We start from the raw sequence: 12,361 nt of genomic DNA, 5'->3' as shown, positions 1-12,361 counted from the left end.
CGGTGAGTTTAATTTAAACAAAAGGTATTTAAAACTGTCTTGAAAAACCTTTTCCTTCGTCGTACTGCAAAGCCTGCAGGTCTGTATGAGGCCATGAAAAGGAAGGACAGGGTTTGTGAAAGTTGTCAAGAGATACAATGTGAAATTGAGAAGGAGGAGGGGAAAGTGTGATCCTCATGCGTAGGGCACCTGGTAAGCCAGGCTACGAAGGAGTCCACGTCACCCAAACGCAGGGTGACAGTTTGTGGTTCCAGCCAGGGCATACTCTGCCAGCTTGCTTGTGCCTGAATGAAAGTGGACATGGTAGTCTGTGCAGCTTCTGCTCATGCTCTCAAGCATGTGTGGGTTGGTTTCTAAGCAACGCTAGGGCAAGAGGGCACTTCTATGGACGAGGCTACATGCAGTGCAGGTGACTAGGGAGGAATGCAGTGTGCCAAGCCGATGGTCAGCCTGCTGCCTCTGTGTGCTGTTCAGATGTGGGCCTTGCCAGATGCCTTCAGGAACAAAGTTTTTGGGACTCCGAGGGAGCTGAGGATTCGGGGTGTCCCACCCCTCCCAGGTCCCAGGTGATTCCCTGGTTACAATTCAGAAGGCAATAATTCCATGCAGAAGTATGTGGTCAACATATGACGGGGTGTATGCTTCTAAGAAATAATTATTTCAAAGCTTAAGAAAAACATAACTCCAGGCTTGATGGAAGAGGTGTTAGAAAGCTCATGCTGCTACACTGGAGAATCCAGGCTATCACAAGAAATTTAGAGTTTAAAAGAAAAGGTAGAAGTGTTCTCAAATCTGTCTTGTCTAGAAGAAAGATCAGGTTGCTCAGGAAGCGGCCAGCTTCCTCAGAGCTCAGGAATAGGCTTAAACGAACCACAACAATCTCAATTCTCCATGAAGATTGGTTGTTGTTTTTCTGTTTGTTTTTTTTGTTAAGCCAATAAATTTACTGATAAAAAAGTCTTCAGAAATATTTCTCTGTGATTCAGCATTGAAAAGTTACGATGTACAAAGAAAGGCACAGAAATAGAGCAATAGGGCATATATTTTATGTTAGTAAATCAGATGCTGATTGTTGGAGGAATCACTGTAATACTATGAAAGAAAAACCAAGCGATCCCTGGCAGGCAGGTGAAGCGGTGGCATGTTACTTCCTGAGACATGTGCAAAAGCACTCCCTACTGCAGGTCAAGGCAAACCCCCGAAGGCACAACTGGTCACATCCCTTGGAATCGGTGATCGAATTTTAAAGCAATGAGAGAAGCTGGTGTGCTTAAGTGATGCCGGATGCAGCTCTATCGTTAAGGCACCAACTGTGCCTTTATCAGAAATGTCCTGCTACCTTTGAGTAGAAACTCCTTAACTTCCAGCAACATGTGATTTTGTTGAGGGAGAAAACTTGAACTCTGAGTTTAAAGTGGCTATGCTAGTAAAACCCAGGTATGCCTTGGTGTGCCTTGAACTTACACTGTCCCTACAAAGGTGCTAGAATAAATCTAGATCAGGTGAGCACAGGTTACTTGACATCGGTCTCTAGGTGTACCAAGAATTCTTTTAATAAGGACAAAATAAAAATTACAAATGATAAGAAAGTAGTGTTAGTATTTATTAAGCAATACTCAAAAGAGTGGCATCTTAGGCTCTGTGATATTTACTAGATTTTCTGGAATCCTGAGTCTAGCACAGCATTAGGCCCCCTCGAGGGGCCCAGGGAGGGGTTATTGGCGGACTGGAAGAAGGAGTGGCACAGTGGTGCAGGGAACTGGATGTGTTTCTCGTGGGCACTCAGGTGGGTTACCTGTGGTCTATGGATTCCTATTAAGCTTTGAGTCTGCTCTAGTAATTTCATGTACTAACCAAAGAGGACTTGTGTGTGTGATGGGAGGAGACTTAGTTATGCAGAAGAAAAGACAGGCAGTAGCTCCAAGTGGGCAATCTTTTTCTGTCCTAGCACTAGCGTTGGGAGGTGGTCCAGTGGAGAGGTTAAAATCATGGGCTCTGGAGTCAGGCAAGTAAAGGTGACTCGATGTGCAGCCTTGATGGAGTTACTGAGTCTGAGTTGCTTCATCTGTAAAATGATAATAAAGGATGTCTATACAATGGCGTCCGTACAGTGTGCTTAGCGCAGGATCTGACATAATAAGTGCCCAATGAATGCTATTACAAGCATTAAAGGTGGAGGAATTATCGTTTCCCCCTCTAAATTCTGGGAAAGGAAAATGGGTGGAAAATGATGTGAATACATGTTAGCCACCAGAATGGCTACAACTCTAAAAACCGGCAACACTGAAGGTTGCTGAGCGTACGGAGCAGCCAGACACTAATGTTCATTGTTGCTGGGAATGGACAGTGGTACAATGACTTTGGAAAAAACCTGGCAATTTCTCATAAAATTAAACACACAGCTACCAGATGGCCCAGACATTTCACTCCTAGGTGTTTACCTAGGGGAAATGAGTATGTCGACCCAAAGACTTGTATACGTACATTCATATTAGCTTTGTTCATAATAGCTGCATACTGGAAACATCTGAGCTATTCTTCAAGAGGACAATGGACAGACTACAGGGCTTTGGCTTAGAGAGCTGTGTGCATTTGTCAACATACAATACATGAATTAAAATCTGTGCTTTTCACTGTACGACTATGTACATTTTAGAGCAAAAAGTGAGATGAGCTGTAAACAAATATTGAACTCTAGTTGATGGTATGCCTGCTGAGGTGTTTGGGGACAAGCTGTACTGATGTCTGCAACTTACTTTAAAGTGCAGCAAATATAAGAGGCTGATGGGTGGGTAGAGGGATGGAGAGAGGGTTCTATGTGTTACAATGAACATGTAGTAAAATGGTAATTTAAGTGGGAGTATGCAGGTGTGCGGTGCACAATAATTTCAACTTTTCCATGTGTTTGAACAGTTTTATAATAAAATGATGGGGAAAATATAGTATATTTACACTTGTGCAGCAGTCATATTGCTCTTCCTGGAGTTGGGGCTTCAGCACGCTCATCCTCCCAGTAAGCCCCCTACTCTTCAGCTTTCCTTCTTCCCACCTAGGTTGCTTTAGGTCTTTGCTTGCAGGGTTCGGTTTCGGGATATTTCCTATGCCCTCTCCAGCCCTTGAACTCTCTGGATATTTTTGGTCCTCAGGCCACTCAAATTCCCGTTTGCTGTCCATCTCATCTGTGTTTCCTCGAGTCCCCTTAATTCTCCCCATGCTGCCCGGCACGTGGTGGTTCTGCCCCCACAGCCCACAGGCATAGCCTAAGAGGGCACGTGGAGGGAAGGACCAACTCCCCGGGTGGATGGGCCATCCCATACCACCTCTCAAGGAATGAGTGTAAGTGTGTGCTTGACAGTATTAGGCACGGTGGCACCTGTTTTTTGACTCTAGGAATCAGAATATGAGACAGTTCCACAAAGGCTGTTACATTGGCTTTGCATAGTGTAAAGGACACAGAGCTGAAGAGAGGAGACCTGATTTCTTGCCCTGCTCTTTCTTCCATTAACTCTCGCTGTACAACATGGCAAGAATCATTTGTACTCTAGGTGTCAGCCCCTTAATCTCTGGAACGAGGAACTAGATTAGAGACCGTGTACAGACTGCTTCAGTCCTAAAATTCTGAGTCCAGTTGTTTAGATCAAGGCCTGGTTCAAACCCTGCCTCACTGCTTCTTCATTATGGGACCTTAGACAAGTCACGTGTTTTGAAGCCTTAGTTTTCTTATCTGTAAAATGGGAATAATAATAACAATAATTACTTATCTCTTAGAGATTTCCTTAAGGATTAAATTAAATAATGTATGTAAAGACCTTGTAGGTTCTGGCACATAGTAAACCCTTCAATGTTAGCTGCAATCACTACCACTCGTATTGTTATTACTTCTATGCTCATCCTCCAACTCGGGGGTAAACTGGAAAGCTGCCATGAGTACATTTAGCTGCAAAAGTCCTCCAATGCCTTCACGTTTCATTTTCTCTCCTGGAGAGAAATGTATTGTTATTTTTTTAAATTTAAACAAAGTTAACTTAAATATTTTTTTCTGATTTAGATTTGCTAGCTATATTTGCAGTAACTTTAGGGGGTGTGCTCTTTCTTTCTTTTTTTTAGTCACATTGATTTTTCAGAAAGGATATCATATTAAAAATAATGATTCATTTTAATTTCATATTCTCTTCATGAGCTTTCATATTCTAAAGGCAAAAATCTTCATATTCTTTCTTCTGCGAATCATAAGGATTAAACTGAAAAATCAATTCTTCCTAAGAAAGGAGAAAATGAACTATTATTAACAAGTAACGAATAGTCTGAGGATGATGTGGGAAGATCAATGGAACCATCGGAGATAGTTTCTTACTTTAGTATTTTTTGCTAAAAACTAAACCATCACCTCAGGCTGTTGATGATGAATTTCCATTCCCATCAGAATCAATCCGAAGACATATAGGCAAGTACCCATCAGCCTCAGCTCTCAGGATCTCTGCCTTGTATTTTTCACTCTTAAAAACAAAACTAAACGACTGAGAATATTAATCCAGTTAGATAAATGCAATTAAAAAATAATTCTAGTGAATGACATGAACTGCTTTTAGCTATCTGATATTCTATACTAATTAGAAAAATTTAACTAGAACTTTTAGGAGCCAGTGAGCACAATTTTAGCTCAATAGATGAATTATATTTGTAGCATAAATCATAATACATTTTCCAAAATGCTGGGGACCTAGAGTCATGAGTGAAGATAATAGCGGTATTTGATCAGAAGTCCCTACTCTATGTAACCTTTGTCTTGAAGCAGTCTTCCATCTCCTCAAGGAACTTGTTGGAAATATGGGCACAGAAGACAGAAGTCTGCCAATGTTCACTTGTTATAACTTTGGCACCAAGCCTTAATCCTTGTAGCACAGGGTTCCGTTGGCTGCCACAAGAGGCAGCTGGGCATCTAGTACCAAGACAGGCTGAAAGATGACTCTTTCTCTTAAGCTCATTTCCAAGTCTCAGACCTCACCACCAAGGCAAGAAAAGGCCAGTTAAGAGCAAGCTAGCCACTGGGTCTCTAGTAGGCCTTGTCAGGATGGCACAGAAGTTCCCTGGCTGGGAGGTAGGCTGTGTTTGAACTTGGGAAATACTCAGACCATAAGTATCCCCCAGAACATTAGATCTACTAGTTGAGAGTAAAGAAAGTGTGGGGGTGGGGGTGGAGATAAATATGGTACCCAAGAACCCTGCGGCTGTAGCTAGGCCACTGATAAAGAGTTTTATAATTTATTTAACACCAAGTTTAAATATGAAATTAGTGTGGTTTAGAGATGGGCTCTAAACTTGTTAGCTGTAAGACCTTATTAACCTGTCTATGCTTCATTTGTTCCATCTATAGATTGGGACTAATAACAGTAGTTGTCTCGGGGTTGTAAGCATTAAATGAGCTAATTTATGTAGAGGCATTAACCAGTCCCTGGCATAAGTAAATGCTCAATCTCAATAAGTGTTAGCAATTACTGTTATTATTAAACAATCCCATATGGCATCATGACGCTAGATTATGTGAAAGAAGAAAGGTGGTATGAAAGGCTCTGAATTGTGTTAAAGCCACTGCTTTGGCAGAGCAAGGAGTTAAACTCATTTTCAGAAAGAATCTACATTTTGCAGTTGTGCAGCTTAAATACAAGCTGCCAAATGAAACATTTCATATTTTATTCCTCAAGTTAAAGAATACACACTATTGACACCATGCCTTACCCGACCACTCTCACCTTGGGAGAGGACATTCAATGAATAATAACTTAGTCCTTCCACCATTAAGGTCTCCAGGGTTAAACCGTCGGGATGAAGCAGCTCTGCCTTGAACTCTGGCCCCTCCCTCACCGTCACTTTGGACACAAATGGTTGGCAACAGGTGTTGTGTCTTCTGCCGCAGACTCGGACCACAACTTATTCCAATTTCCTAAACAACCATGTGTGATCCGGTTTTTCTAAGAAATGGACCACTATTTCCTCTCTGAGAACAGACAGGGTGAAAGAAGTGGGGAAAGTCCACAGTTAAAAAGCAAAAGTCTGAAGTTTTACAAGGTTGAATGTCCCTCTTGGGGCGGACTATGGAATTCGAGTTCCTCGCCTGCAGCTGAAAGAGGCGAGAAGTGCGGAGAAGGAGACACCCGAGAATACATAATGATTGTTTCGTGTGTGGCAAGCATGATATTCACATAGTTATAAAATTCAAGTGGTAAAGAGAAATATAGTGGTTTTTAGAAAAAAAAATCAATAGCGGAAAGGTAATCTTGCCAATTCAAGGTAACTCAATCACTGTAAAATGGAGTTGCCCTTCGTCTCTTTCCTTCCCTTCTCCCTGGCTTATCGATTTCTTCATCCAATATTTAGTAGTTGGAAATCTACTGTAAGGAAGATTTGTTTGTTTGTTTGTTTGTTTATTTATTTATTTATTTATTTATTTATATCACTATGAACTCTTGTATTCCTATTTTAGTCCATGAGTCCTAATCCATTATTATCCTTTTTTGTTCTTGTTGCTCAAATTGGCTCATATTTGACTTTTGGGACCCCCTTCAAGTTGGCTATCACAATATTTGAAGTCGTTCCTCTCTGAAACTGAAATACTACAATTATTTGCTCAAATCCTGAGAAGATACAAATCCAGAAACCTCTGGAGTTTCATTCTGGCCCGTCTTAGAAAGAAGCCGGCTCTGGCATCTGAGATAGCTCCACAGAGGGGTTGAATATCCCAGAGGCTGAACTCAGGGGCGTCCCGCTTTCTAACAAGGCCATCTCATCTACCGTAAAGTTCTCATTGTTTCATAGGTGTCTAGATCTTTCCTGACTTCTTTCAATGCCTCAGTGGCACAGGATTGGTTTTGGGTGCACTTCCCATGGCGTGTCTGGCTATGCATGCCCCAATACCACCTCACCGTGGGGTAGCGAGAGGATGGAGCTTATACCCCTGCTGCTTCATTGCCTGTAAGTTTTTTCTAAAAAATTTATTTAAAAACTCATTTTGTTCTTACATCATGTGGTGTCCATGCCTGTTTTCACGACAGATCCCTGAAGCAACCCTGTCATTTAGATATATTCATGCAATGATTTTAAAGAATGTTAGAAGTTGCCTTATGATCAAATGAATTTTTATAATGATCTCACTAAACTTAAGCTGCGAAAGTTTTAACAACATTATATGCAACATTCTGTATTGATTTACAGTATTTCTACATTTTAAAGGCATAAAAATGAACTACTACTCAAACATAAGATTATGAAAGAATGAAAAATGGGTGAAAGTGACAGTAAGTCAACAATTAATCTAAGTACAATGTAAAATAAAGAATTACCCTATCCAAATTAAGTTTTGGGGCATTTTCAGTTAGATTATTTCAAGCATGGGCTATTAAGAAGCAAATATCAGTACAAATTTGCCAGTTTTTTATGGTATGCTTTAGGCCAGATGTTTTGTTCAATGTAATTGCTTTTAATTTTTCGTTGTGTCTATAGTAGGACCACTTTTTCAAAAAACATTTTTTTAAGAATTGAGAAGTAAGGATTACTTATAATATTCTTATAATGTTGCTGTGTTTCCCTGAAAATAAGATCTAGCTGGACCATCAGTTCTAATGTGTCTTTTGGAGCAAAAATTAATATAAGACCCGATCTTATTTTACTATAAGACTGGATCGTATATATAATATAATGTAATGTAATATAATTAATATAATATAATTAATATATTATAATATAAATACCAGGTCTTATATTAATTTTTGCTCCAAAACACATGTTAGAGCTCATGGTCTGGCTAGGTCTTATTTTCAAGGAAACACGGTATAAGAATATTGATATTGTGTAAAGACTTTCTTTAATTTTTCAAATGCCTTATAGGCCCTAATAGATATGTCGTATTATGTTAGAGGCATTCCATGATAAAGGAGCTTGAGACTCTTGGAATTTAAAAGGGGCCAGATATTTTGTAAGGTGAAAGGAAGCAAAGAGATATGCTAACAGGGAAAAGAGGAAAAGAAGAGAAGACATTTCCAGGAGGAAAATCTAACACCTATTCAGCGTCAAAATCATATTTGGTTTTGTCAGGGCTGAAAGTAGAGATCGTAGTCTGGATTTTTGGTTCAACGGTGCCTTACAGGCAGTGGGATAGCCTGGTTGTTGTTGAGTGAAGGCACTGAAATCAGGCAGACATGAGGTTAGGTCTACTTCTATACTCACGAGCTGTGTGACCTTAGACAAGTTCCCAAACTTTCATGAGGCTTATGGAAAATGGCAATGTCTATAGTACGAAATCAGATCACAGCTCAAATAGCTTGGCACAGTGAATAGGCCATAAAACCTGCCCCCGTAAGTGAGAGCTATCACCATTATCTGAGACCAAACCATCGGGCAGTCATTTCATTATGCACTTAATATCAGTCTGAGGCTATTGGAGTGAAGGTGAGGCCAATGAAAATGATCAATAGTTTTGTGGTTTTACAGAAACGTGGAACAGGCTCCATTTACACACATAAATGAATCTGAGATTTTAAAAGCTGCCTGCCTGGGGCATTCTGGGATCCTGCCTCTCCTGTAACATAATTAACTCAGTTGTAACCACTGAGCTGAATCTGTGGATTCATTAGTGCCTGAGAAGCTGACATTTGAAACACGTGTCTGGAGACAATCAGAAGGCGGAAGGACGTTGTTTTGAGGTAGAGTTACCTTTTCTCGCATAAAGTTTGGCCACTTGAAGTTCAAATGAATGTGGACTGATTTAAAATGCCTGGTGGTGTCATTTAGCTGTTTCTTAACAAGGCTTTTGAAGACTTGACTTCAAGCTGTAACTTTAGAGCCAAACAGATGCTTTCAGGGGCTCAGTCTGAGTAATGTCCCCTGTAGTCTGGGTTGTAACTCATCAAACATGGCTCTAGTGGCCTGGAAGAGGCAATATATTTCTGCGTATGCACAGGGGACGCACTTGAATGCCAGAGGGTCGGGTTCAGTAACCAAAAACATATTTAGAGCTTAAAGTCAAAATCCCAGTGGAAAGTCTATGATTTAAATAGATTTCTAGAGGGTCCTCTTCAGATTGGCTACCCATCAGCTCCCACGGTGTTGATGCCATTTGTGCTCAGAACAAAGCTCTTGTGAGAACAGACTTATTTAATGTTCACTTTTTTGGGGAAAACCATTAACATCGTTCCTCTAGTACTATTGATGACAGCTGAGTCCTGACGATGAGTTTTTGTGAAGATGGCTATTGCACCCCTGTTTTAGTGTACTTTTGCATTTTTCCATGAGTTGCCTCAACTAATTAGTTTAGCAGGTTATTGCCTTGACTAGTGTTTAACTGCACTCATGATTCCTAGGAATATTAAAAGCATGGGGCAGGCATAACCACGCTAGCCACCTTGTCGTTCTTCTCCCCAGAAAATGCTGAGACTAGTAGTTCAATTGAGAGGAATACTAACTTTTTAACTTACACTGTTTTCATTATAAGTACGTATATGCCCGATAGCAGGGATCAGGGTTATTGCCTTGGGGGAGAGACAGGTGCAGAAGACTAATTCTTGACTTTGAACCTCCACTAGTTCAATAGTTCCTTGATATCTAGGGCAAAGTCAAGGACTTAAGTTGCAAAAGTCCAGGTTTGTGAAAGAGAAAAAGTATTTTGAGTTCTAGGAGGCTAAGAGACTGAAGGATTCAGAGCACAAAGTTCATAGAATAGACAATTGCTTTGGACAGACAGCACAAGTGTGACAGCTAGTTCTTCTCATAAAAGGCTAGGTGGAAGATGCTGGTGTGGTCCTAGGAGAAGGGATTCCCATTCCAGCCTCCATCATGGATTAGCAACAAAAACACTACCCAATACATCTAACACTTACTATGTGCCAAGCATTATTCTAAGTGCATTATATATTTTAATTCATTTACCCTCTCAACACCTTTATGAGATCCCATTTTGCAGATGAGAAAACTGAGGCACAGAGGGGCAAGTGATGGGCCCTAAGTCACATAGTAAGTGGCCGAGCCCGTGTTTGCACTCAGGCAGTTTGGCTCTGGAGTCCTTGGTTGGCAGTTATCAAGCTCTGGGAGAGGATGACAGAACGCTCATCTTGGTTTGGAGGATTCCAAGAGCAGGGACGATCTGTGCCTTGCTCCAGCATGAAGCCTGAGTGTGCAGCAAACTTCCTGGGCACATTGGAACAGTAGTAAAGCAGAGGTGGCAGCCTGGCCAGTCTAGGCAAGAAGGGATCTGACAGTTTTGAGTCTCTTGCAGCCCAGAGGAGAGCCTACAAAATATTCATTGTCCCTGAGAGGGTTGTGGACACAGCTGAGAGAGGTTGTGATGAGGGTTCACTGTTAGCAAGAGCAGCATAGAAAAGCCAGAGGCCATAGTGGACCCATGTACAAGGTCAGGGGACGCTATGAAGGTAGTGACCAATGACCAAAGACCCTCATCAGATGTCAGTGGAGGGTCTGCCTCACTCCCCAATGCCACGACATATGCACACCCACAGAATTCGCTGCCATCTCAAGAGAATGAAAGGAAAAGGGTGAAACCCAGAATAGATCTGATTTTATTCATAAAATGATTGAAGAATCACTAATTTGAGTTAAATTATGGAGGTAAACTGTCCCACTACAGAAAAGACTGAGAGCTTGAGATACAAGTTCAATTCTCGGAAAGGTAAAGGTTATAGTGCTGTACCCCTGATGATTCGCTTGTAAAAACTATATTTAGTATATAACTACGGAAATCATACAACTTCAACACAGGAAGCCCCATTAGGAACTTTCTGTCATGTTTTCAAATAGAAAGTGCTCAGTCTTTGACCTGGTTTCATGAGATGGACTCTCGATCCCTTGCTTCACATTTCTAGCACAGCACAACTCCTTGAGAAGCAATTTCCATTCAGTTGCATTTACTTTTCCATGGTTGAAGCAGTTAAGGGAAATGAAGGACATTTCGGTGCCAGTGTTGTGTTGGTACCGATACCAAATTACTTCTGGATTAGAAACACAGTGGTCTGTGTTGTGGTGGTAAAAGTCCTTTACACCCCATCTATGGATGAGGCTAATGTGTCAGTTTATAGACCTTGTACTCCCTGGAGTGCCTTGTAAATCTGTTGAGTTGTTCCCAAGTGCTCTATTTTGCATTTGGATCCCTGAGAGAGCTGGCAAATCAAATGAATAAACACACATGCATGCAAAGAGGTACCTGGTTAATTATGCATCACAGGAAGTAGACATGCTCCATTTATTTTTTGTTTTTTTTCATAGCTTTTTTTCTTTTCTGGTTGAATTTTTTTTCAGAGAAACAAAAGGGACTTCTATTAATACCTCAGTAAGAATTTGTTGGCCTTGAAAGACATGTACATGGCCAAAGGGGGTCTGGGATGGGCTCCTAAACAAAGAACAACCAGGTCCTTATTGTTGCTACAGCCATCTAATATTTATTGAGAATCATCAGTGCAAATAGCTCTGTTATAGGTTTCATATATCATTATGTCTTAGTTTTTCTTGCTAGTAAATAAGCAAGTTTTAAGTCTTTTCTGGCCAAATGCTCTTCATTGAACTTCAATGCATCATCCTTTGCTAAATCAGCCTGCTGCTTGGGAGCCAGGAGAGGCTCCAAGTTGTTCTATGATTCTCTCCTTCAATTTCTTCCTCTTGCTAAAATGGAGATATCTGCCACAGACACGTCACAGAGATGTTAGGGTAATTTGCGAGTTATTACCTGAAAAGTACTTTAAGTATCTTAGGAGAAAAGAATCATAAAATATAGACCCGCATTACTTTCACACTGCCCACTAGGAGAGATTCCATTACGTAACAGGTCTTCCCAGGAATATCTACTTAGGACAGGAAGTTATCCACTTAGGACAGGATGTGGTGATCCACAGGTCTTTGAACATACTGTTCTTACACTGTTTTTAACTGTCTCTTCACCCTAGGGCATGGAGCTGCAGGCCTCGGAGGTACAGTCCCTCAGCCTGCAACATAATCTCAGTGTTCCAGTTGTTTTGTCTGTCAATTTAGAAAATGTAGTTCACAGGATTGCCACACGGAGTAAGTAACCAGGGCACTCACAAAGCCCTTGGAAAATAAAAAGTGATATATGTAAGTGAAGAATAACACTTAAGCACACACATTATGAATGCAGAGATACGGGTATTTGTTAGTGCAGCCCTTTATTTGCAGGAAATGAGTATGTTGGCTGAACTAAAGCCGTCCACAGCTTTTAAGACGACAGCTGTGAGATACTTAAAAACATATGCTCCTCCACATTTTGTCTGCTTGACACTGCCAGATTGAAGGTTACAATGAATTTTAAAGAATTTTCATGGTATTGCATATTTGGAAGGCTTTTTCA

The sequence above is a fragment of the Rhinolophus hipposideros genome (assembly GCF_964194185.1).
Source record: "Rhinolophus hipposideros genome assembly, chromosome: 25".
In the NCBI taxonomy this organism is placed as follows: domain Eukaryota; kingdom Metazoa; phylum Chordata; class Mammalia; order Chiroptera; family Rhinolophidae; genus Rhinolophus; species Rhinolophus hipposideros.
Note: the sequence above shows the minus strand (reverse complement) of the source record.